The following is a 10,165-nucleotide window of genomic DNA, read 5'->3' on the forward strand; positions in this document are numbered from 1 at the left end:
TAACCCAACTTCTTAAATCAATGCGAAGATGACATGGCTTAGTTTTTGTTAGACATTGTGAAGGTGAATGTCTAGTTTTAGGCATTTACCTTGATAATGTCAAGCTATCCAAGTAAGCTTTTGCTTACCTAAATTAATTTAAATATATTAAATAACCATTTTTAGCTCTAATAATATCTAAAAATTATTAAAAATAAAATTTACATTTAATCCATAAAAATCACAAATAATACCATTGGAGATGAACTATTTTTTTCTCCCTAAACTTAAGGGAAAATTTAAATGAAAATGTCATGTTTATGTTGCCACCTAGGAAGCACACACAATCACTATTGGAGAAGCTCTCATACTACAAAACTTCACGCCGGGGTTCACAATGTATTAGTTTTCTTCATAGTTGTAGATAGATTTCATATTGTAGAAGGTTTGTCGCGACTGGAACTAAATACTTCATCTAGGATTCTACATTATTAAAGACTTGACGACTACAAGTCCTCGGTGGTAGTAGAAATATTATGTGGATTTTTGGAGTGATAATTAGGCTAAAGTAAGAGATAGAGAAGGAGAAGAACTTGGTATTGATAAGGATGCATCAAACTATTACATACATATAATGTTCTCTTATATACTGGGAAAGGGAAGACCTACTCATCTAATGGACCGCACATCCATGGGACATAGGCCCTATAACACTCCCCCTTGTGTGGTTCAATAACAAAGCTTTATACATAGTGCTTCACACATAGTGTTTAATGTAGTTCTTCAAATGTCGTTCTCTCCTTGATGACTTGTGTCGAAATCAATTGCCTTACTAAAACTTTGACAAGGAAAAACTCAGTGGGATAAACCTTGGTACAACTCTTCACATGTAGTACTTCACATGTTGTCTCGTACTTTACATGTAGTTCATCCCATGCAATACGATCTTCAAAGATCGATGATCTAAGTTAATTGCCTCGTTAAAACTTCGTCAGGAAAACCCATAGGGACAAAACCTAAACTAAAGAAAAGAGTACAATATTAATCAAACTTAGAACATAGTTAGAAGCATATATGTTTCCCACTGAAAACTTGACAAGGAAACCCAGTGGGACAAAACCTTGACGAAGGGGAAAGAGTACAACGTGACAGATGCAAGTAAAGGTGATCTGTTAAAGATGATCACTTTGCTCCGTTGAAGTTGACTAGTTGCTTTACAACTCCTAAGGTAGAAAATTCTCGTGGGAAAGACAATAACCTTAGCTGGGAAATTACAATCCCGGTATTTGTTGTTGTCTCATTAAAAACCTTGACGAGTAACAAAACCCTGTGGGAAAAACTAACCTCGGTGAAGGAAAAGAGTTCAACACACCATTAGATGCTCCCCTTGATGTCAGAGAATTTTTATTAGTCTAATGCAGTCAAAAGGAGTTTATCACACATTACTTTGGTGACTTGAGTGTTTATAAGACCATGCTGTTGATTCTGGAAGTTACGTTGTTAACAGACTATCGTGTTTCATTTCTTTGATTCGTATATTTTTAGTAATATCAACGGCGATGTTTATGTCTTCAATGTTCAACATACTTGATGTTTATAGTGTTGCCTCGCTAAAAACCTTGTCGAGAAACAAAACCCTTTGGGGAAAACTATTCTCGATCGAAGGGAAAAAGCGTACAACACAGCTTCAATTTCGAAGTAAAATATGTCGACATCATATCCTTGGATCCCCCCCTGATGTCGACATCTCCCCCTGATTACTTACAGAGTTGTACCAGACAGTTCCTTCAGTCATGTACTTTTTGAAACTGAATATCGGTAATGACCTAGAAAATAGTCTTCCGTATCTCCCCCATAATTACTTTCATTGGAGAAGAGATTATTTTTACTTCATAATCAACAACTTTTGGATTGCACTTTCATAATCAACAACGTGTTTTAGGGGAACTTAGGAGAAGAGAAAGAGTATGAGAAACGTTAAGAGGGTTCTTATTGATAGCAACCACATACATATGCTGCATTTCAAGTTCTATTGAAATTACCAAGCTAACTAATTAGCGGAACTCTATAGCGTTCATTACAAGTGAACAATTCCAGGGATTTGTGAGAAACCTCGCTCCACAAGGCGAGTCCTTTTACTTTAAAACTACTTTCTTCTCATTATACTTTATGACAAATTAATTATGTATGTCCAATAGGCTTTACACTTGGTTGGTTAGCACTGCCACACCAAATACTCGTATATTTGCCAAAGAACTAAGTTCTACCTGGATTGTGTAGGCCAAATATGCTATTTATTTGAAATTAATAAAAATAAAGCATGGTTCGATCTCATTATGCTCTATTTCTGGAGCAACTATTTATGGATTATATCATCACTGTACACCCATGATCCTTCCATTGACTCATGTGTATTCTCATAATCCGTCAGGATTTCATTGTTCTCTGGAATCATTTAAAACTTCGGAGCGTCCTCCAGTATTGATTCATGGACATAGTCAGAGACAATCAAATGAGATGATTTCATTAATGATACAAATTAGGTTGTGCCTTACTCATCTACTTCCTTTCTAGGTGAGCATTGATCAAATCTAGTGGTCTCTCCATCTTTCTTTATGGAGCCACGGCCTCAACTACACTTCCACCAAGTGTAGTTGCAACACCTTAGTCTATGGTTTACCCCATACTGAGGATTTCTAACCTTGGAGGAATATTTGCAGCTGGTATGTGTAATCTTGTCACTTTAACGACATCAGTTTCCATTCTGAAAATTGATTATTCTTTGTCACTTCACATTTACATTTGTGGAGCACAATAATCAATATGAGACATAGTGGGAACACACCACGACAGTTCATCTCGTTCCCTTATAAAAGACTTTTTCTTTCTTATCTCCCCCCTAACGACGGGAAGACTGTCTCATTAAAGTGATAACCTGCAAATATAGCAGTAAGAGATCTCTGCCAAAGTTTTTAAAATGCGGATAATTATTGAGAGTAAATATCCAACAAAATTACTTAATCATTTCGTGACCCATCATAGTACGATGTGGACTCGTAATAGCACATGTATAGTGCAACCAAAAATGCGTAAGAACAAATTTCAGGCTTAAATTCAGTTACCAACTGGTACGCAGAAAAGGTTGACTAATATTGGGTTCTGAAACGAACTAAGTAAAGATGTGCATAGTATTTCATATCCCCAAAGCAATAAAAGATAGGTTGGTATGCATAACCTATTCCTTAGACACCATCTGTAACCTTTGATGGTAGCCTCTGCGAGACCATTGGGTATAAGATGCTCTATATTGATCCTATTAAACATGCAATATTCATCAGGTCCTTTTGATGTAAATTCTCCAGCATTAACAAGGGTGGTTAGCCTTTGCACTTTTAATTGTGTAATATGTGCTAGGAGTTTTCAAACACAAATTTTTTGGGAACTATAACTAGTCCAAAATGTCAAAACATTCACCAGATCCATCAGTCACTTTAATGGTCAGCTTTCTGCATGAATATTTTTCTAAATTTCACCTTGTTTTCTATGTAATATGGAATTTTTACCATTTGCATCTTAGGATGGTCTCGATCCTGTTTTACTGAAGACATTGTAAAAATAATTGAATCATGTTTTACCTAAAAGCATAATGGGAAAGGGGGTTGTGCATCTAGTAATTTAGAAAACACTTATTGAGACATATGCCGTCACTTTGCATTCTGTCAATCTTTTTCGCATTTTTGTTCACTCAAATAAAGTGATATTTGTATGAGTTCTTTCAAAACAATCATCATGTCGCAACCAAAGTTTCCTTATGGTTATACCCAACGTCTGTATGAGTCAGTTTCCAACATTTCATCGTCGGAGTCAATATGGATTCAATAATCCAAATATTATAGTGAATTACATTGCACTAGATTGACTCATTAGTTTCTCTAAAATATATTTCCTTCTAAATATATTAGAGATTATAAAAGATGCAATCAATTACATTCTCATCATTTTGATGTTCCACATGATATCCATTTGCACGGGTTACTTGGGAATTTAACAAGGTGTGATTATCTCTTGGTACATCTAGAGATTTTGCGACGTCTTTGTTCTATCTTGAAAAACAAAATGAGCAGTGTTGCGCTTGATTGGCCAGGAAAAGTTCTTATTGCCATTAAAGTTGATGTGAAAATTGGTTTTTACCATGATATATGTACACATTACATTGTATATACCAACACCTATGACCATGTACATTTCCAACTCTTTTATTTATGATGGGAGCTAGAATTACATTTTAGCTGATCCCATGTTCAATTGATACCTATACTTTGGTGTCATTACTGCTGGGGAAAAAAATAAAATATTTTTTTTTCACATGATATATATGTCCATTTTCACATGCTTTATATGAGTCGGTACGTCTAACCCTCATTAATTTGGTTTTTTTTTTCATTTTCAATTTTGCTACATTTAGCTTAATTTGAGAAATTTCTTTATCTCAATATTCCAAGAGAATGCCACTACACATGTCAACCAATTACTTTAGGTTGAATATATTACTAAAGATAATACTTTTGTTTTCATACTTTAACATATACCGGTTCGTTAGTATTATGGATGAAGTAGAGAAATGAAAATTTTATGACCCATATCGTCTTTTGTGAGTTCTTCCACAAAAATTGGAATACATGTGAGAATGTTTTGAAACTACCGACTCTTTAATAGTCGAGAAAGCGGATTACATCTCACAAAACATTCAAATTTGGGCAGAAAATATCAAGTACAAAATAATGGTGCTCAAGTACTTTTAAACCCCAAATAAATACATTGGAATTGAGTTGGTACAACCAATTAAACAAAATACATCATTCAACCATAGTCAATATCATATATTCAAGAGAACAAAATAACATTAACCAAAATTCTTAATGAACGAGGTCAATTTTCATAATTTAAATTGATTGTTTAAGGACTTATCATAAGAAAATACTCAACTAGGCATGTTCTAAAAATCAGATAAATAAGCCCAACGAATATTCAGTGTAAACACCCCGTATTAGTTACATACCTCCCATTTTGATTCCCGCTGCATGTAGACAGAACCGGAACGGACTTAGTCGCGCACGACCTCAAGCCCCAAATCAGATCAGTACAGGACAGGAACAGTACAGTTTGGAACAGTACATGACAGGAATAGTACGGGACAGGAACAGTTCGGGAACAGGACGAACCGAGTCGGACCGGGCTGAGTTGGGTCGGACCGGTCTGAGGTGTTTTCTCCCACATCTGAACAGACGGATTAGCTAGGAATTTTAAGGATTGATTAAAAATAAAATTATTAGTGGTGAATTAGTAGATAAATCAAATTTATGTGAGAGAGTTGGGATTTTTGAGAGGAAGAAGAAGAAGTGAAAAAAAAAACTTGGGTTTTGAATTTTGAGATTTTAGTGATTAGAAGTGACCAAAATGGGTGATTCAACTCAGAGGTATACTTCTATACGAGGTTTAATTTCTTTTTATAAGTCGAATCTTTCAAAAAAATGAATTTTTAAAACCCAGATCTACTGACCAGATGAACAGTTCGGCTGAAAAGTTGTCAGCCGAACTTCACTCTGAAACTGACAAATTTAGGTTCGGCTGATTCGAACAAAATTTAGCAAAGTCGCGTGAGCCGAACATAGTTTTTCTCTAAATCATACACTAGGTTCGGCTCAAAATTGATACTCCAAGATCAGCCGAACTGATCTTCTGAAAACCCTAATTTCATCTTTGAAATCATATTCTATTGATCAAACAAAATAAAATCAATCAAAAATAAGATGGGTTTGTTACACATACATTCTAAAATACATCTAAGAGCAATTGAGGTTTGGATTTCGCACTTCAATATCGCTCACTTTGATTCGTGTTTGCTTTGCTTGATCAATTTCTTGATTGAATTGGAGTCCAAGATGTTTAAGTTTAAAGTTTATTTTTATTTTTGAGTATAGGTTTTTGAGGATAAGGGCATTCTAGTAATTTAAATTTTTTAAGGATATATAAGTAATTGAACTACCTTTAGACACCCCTTATAAACCCACCCTAGATGGTGTAATGAATGACTATGCCTCAAAAAAATTGAATATGCCTCAAAACAGGTTTCAAGGGAAGACCTACTCATCTAATGGACCACACAACCATGGGCTACAGGCCCTATAACATGAATATAATTCAATCGTTTGTCAATTTCTGCCCATTATATCTCGTTAGAGTTATATGCTGGCTTCAATTAATGCTGATTAGAAGGTTTTCTTAAATGTTGTGAATCTAACTCGAATGTGTTTCACATTTGATGAGCAGATACATAATCAGACTCAAGAGCGCCAATTCGACGCAGCATGTGCATAATAAAGATTGTCTGGCTCGTCTGAGATATTAGTATATGTTAGCTGTTGATGGTGAGATATTAGAAAGTGAAAACTACATGGAGACCCATTCTTCGGATCTTTCCCACTGTGAAATCCACGCCCAGAAATTTGAAAGCGCGCATCCATTTTCTGGAGAACACTTATTCTCAAACCCATAATTTATGAAATTCTGTTTCGTTCTTTTTTCTTCTTCTTCTTCATCTTCAATTTATTTTCTTTGAAATTGGGTGATAAAATCAGTGGAAAGTTACAGAGATTCGAGTATTGAAAGGGGGTTTACATCTGTCACCTTCAAGAACACAAGAGGAAGGAGAATTACAGCTGCAACTGTTGTTGTTAATGAAGTTAGGGTTTTGAAAGTAAGGTTGAAACTGAGCTGAAATTGCTCGAATTTGAAGATGGTGATAAATTTGTGTTTGATGTTGTTAAGAATTGTATCGACGTTCTCTATTGCTTTGGATTCTACAACACCCAGATGGGGTTTCTCAGCATCATCATCTTTGATGACATTACTAATGGTACTAGATGAATCACAACACCAAAACCAGGATTTTGTAACAGTGCAACCTGTCACAGTTTATTTTTCAGTCACAGATACACCTGTGATAAGTCGTGCAACAGTTATAACTGTTATTAAATTTTGTATTCGTGATAATAATTATGAATATTAAATTCTTTTATTAGTCACAATAATATTTGTTGACAATTTTATAGACAATCACAATTATAATTCAAAGTGATGATTCCACCCAAATATTTCACCACATCTAAAACAACCCCAAAATTATAATACTTTGAATTTTACTTGTCACTAATTTTCCCACATTTGTACAAACTAACAATTATATTTCATTTCTATAAATCAAAATACATTTTTTTAGATATTATTACATGAAACTAGTTGGAAGCCTAACAAGCTAAGCTCCAACGACATACTACTACATTAATTGAACAGGTTTGTTTGCTAACCTACCAGCGAGCCTCATGGATAACCTAGCCAAGGGAGCTGAAACAGCGGGAGGGGGGCTGAGATTGTGTCCCAAGGGGGGCAAACTAACACTACCTTCCATGTTAATTCCTGCAATATTACGCCATTGTGGACTCGAACCTGGGACCTCCTGGAGCGCATTAAATACATTTTTCTTTTTCTTTTTAATTTTCTTATTAGAAAACAGGATCAAGACCAAGTCAACAAGTCATGACTTTATAAAAAATTGACTTTGACATATCTGCTTCTTCCGAGGACGGTGAAAATTACCAGACTACGCTTATCGGAATAAGTGCAATAAAAATTCCAAAGATTGTGAAAATGACCTGACTACCCTTATCGGAAATAAGTAAAGTAAATATTACAGATTGTTAAAATGACCATATTACGCTTAATGGAAAAAAGTGCAACAAAATATTATGTAGACTGTGAAAATGACCAGGCTACCCTTATCAGAAATAAGTGAAGTAAATATTACATATTGTTAAAATGACCATATTACCCTTAACGGAAATTAGTGCAATAAATATTAAGGAAACTGTGAAAATGACCAGACTACCCTTAATCGGAAATAAGTAAAGTAATATTCGAGACTGTGAAAATAACCATATAACCCTTATAAGAAATAAGTAAAGAAAATATTACAGACTGTGAAAATGACAATTTTACCCTTACTGGAAATAAGTGCAATAAATATTTATGGAGACTGTGAAAATGACCAGACTATCCTTATTGGAAATAAATAAAGGAAATATTACACATTTTTAAAATTACCATATTACCGTTACTATGATAATGACCATATTACCATTACTAGAAATAAGTGCAATAAATATGATGGAGACTATAAAAATAACTATATTACCCTTACTAGAAATAAGTGCAATAAATATCATGGGGACTATGAAATTGACCAAACTAACCTTATCAGAAATAAGTAAAGTAAATATTACAGACAATGAAAATGACCATATTACCCTTATTGGAAATAAATGCAATAAATATCTTGGAGACTATGAAAATGATCAAACTACCCTTATAAAAAATAAGTAAAGTAAATATTACATACTGAAAATGACCATATTACCCTTACTGGAAATAAGTGCAATAAATATCATGGAGACTATGAAAATTACCAAACTACCCTTATCAAAAATAAGTAAATTAAATATTACAGACTACGAAAATAACCACTTTATCCTTATTGGAAACATATGCAACACATATTATTGAGACTATGAAAAGGACCAGACTACCCTTATTGGAAATAAGTAAAGTAAATATTACAGACTGTGAAAATAACTATATTACCCTTACTAGAAATTAATGCAATAAACATCATGGAGACTATAAAATTACCAAACTGCCCTTATCAAAAATAAGTCATGTAAATATTATAGTCTTTGAAAATGACCATTTTACCCTTACTGGAAATAAGGTTAATAAATGTTATGGAGACTGTGAAAATGACCAAACTACCCTTATCGGAAATAAATAAAGTAAATATTACAAACTATGAAAATGACCATATTACCCTTAATGGAAATTAGTGCAATAAATATTATGGAGACTGTGAAAATGACCAGACTATCGCTATCGGAAATAAGTTAAGTAAATATTACAAACTGTGAAAATGACTATATTACCTTTAATGGAAATTAGTGCAATACTGTGAAAATGACCAGACTACCCTTATTAAAAATAAGTAAAGTTAGTATTTCAGACTGTGAAAATGACCATATTACCCTTACTAGAAATTATTGCAACAAATATTATGGAGACTATAAAAATGACAAAACTGCCGTTATCAAAAATAAGTAAAGCAAATATTATAGTCTATGAAAGTGACCATTTTACCTTAGTGGAAATAAGTGCAATAAATGTTCTGGAGACTGTGAAAATGACCAGACTACCCTTACCGGAAATAAGTAAATTAAATATTACAAAGTGTGAAAATGACCATATTACCCTTAATAGAAATTAGTACAATAAAAATTATGGAGACCGTGAAAATGACTAGACTATCCATATCATATATAAGTAAAGTAAATATTACAAAATATAAAAATGACCATATTACCCTTATTGGAAATAAGTGCAGTAAATATTATGAAAATGTGAAAATGATCATTTTACCCTTACGGTTGTAAGGGTAAAATGGTGTTTTCAACGGTCTATAATATTTACTTGACTTATTTCCAATAAAGATAGTCTGTATTCTCGGTCTAGGTGAATCCGTATTTCAGTTCCGATTTTGAGTTAAATAGAGAACTGATTTCAGATCTGGTTCCTCCCACAAAAATATGAATTTTGGTCCTACATTCAGTTACAAAGGAATATAAACATCGGAGCTAACTCAAGCATAAAATCAAATTGTCGATTTTTTAACAAATTAATAAAATCTAAGTCTAGCGCACACCACCTACCGAATAAATAAAATCAAGACTATTTAGTAGCAAAAAAAAATTCCAGCATTTCAATTAAATTCTACTAGAGTGAAAAAAACAATGATAAATGAAGAAGAAGAAGTACCATAGTATTCACATCTACTTAAAAGGAGACTCTGACCCTCAATCATCTTCAAATCACGAATAACTATCGGAAACAAGTTATTTTCTTGTTCATCTTCACTACTGACAATCTTTTCTAACACAACTTTCTCTTACCATTAATTCCTCTTTTATCTTCTTTTTTGGTAATAATCTTCAAATCTAGAAAAGAAAATACAAACGAAATTACTGAAAAAGAGTTTACACCATTGATGAACAAAAAAAAAAGTATGTCTCACAGATGTCTACTA

This window comes from Papaver somniferum, chromosome 1, assembly GCF_003573695.1.
Source record: "Papaver somniferum cultivar HN1 chromosome 1, ASM357369v1, whole genome shotgun sequence".
Taxonomy (NCBI): Eukaryota; Viridiplantae; Streptophyta; class Magnoliopsida; order Ranunculales; family Papaveraceae; genus Papaver; species Papaver somniferum.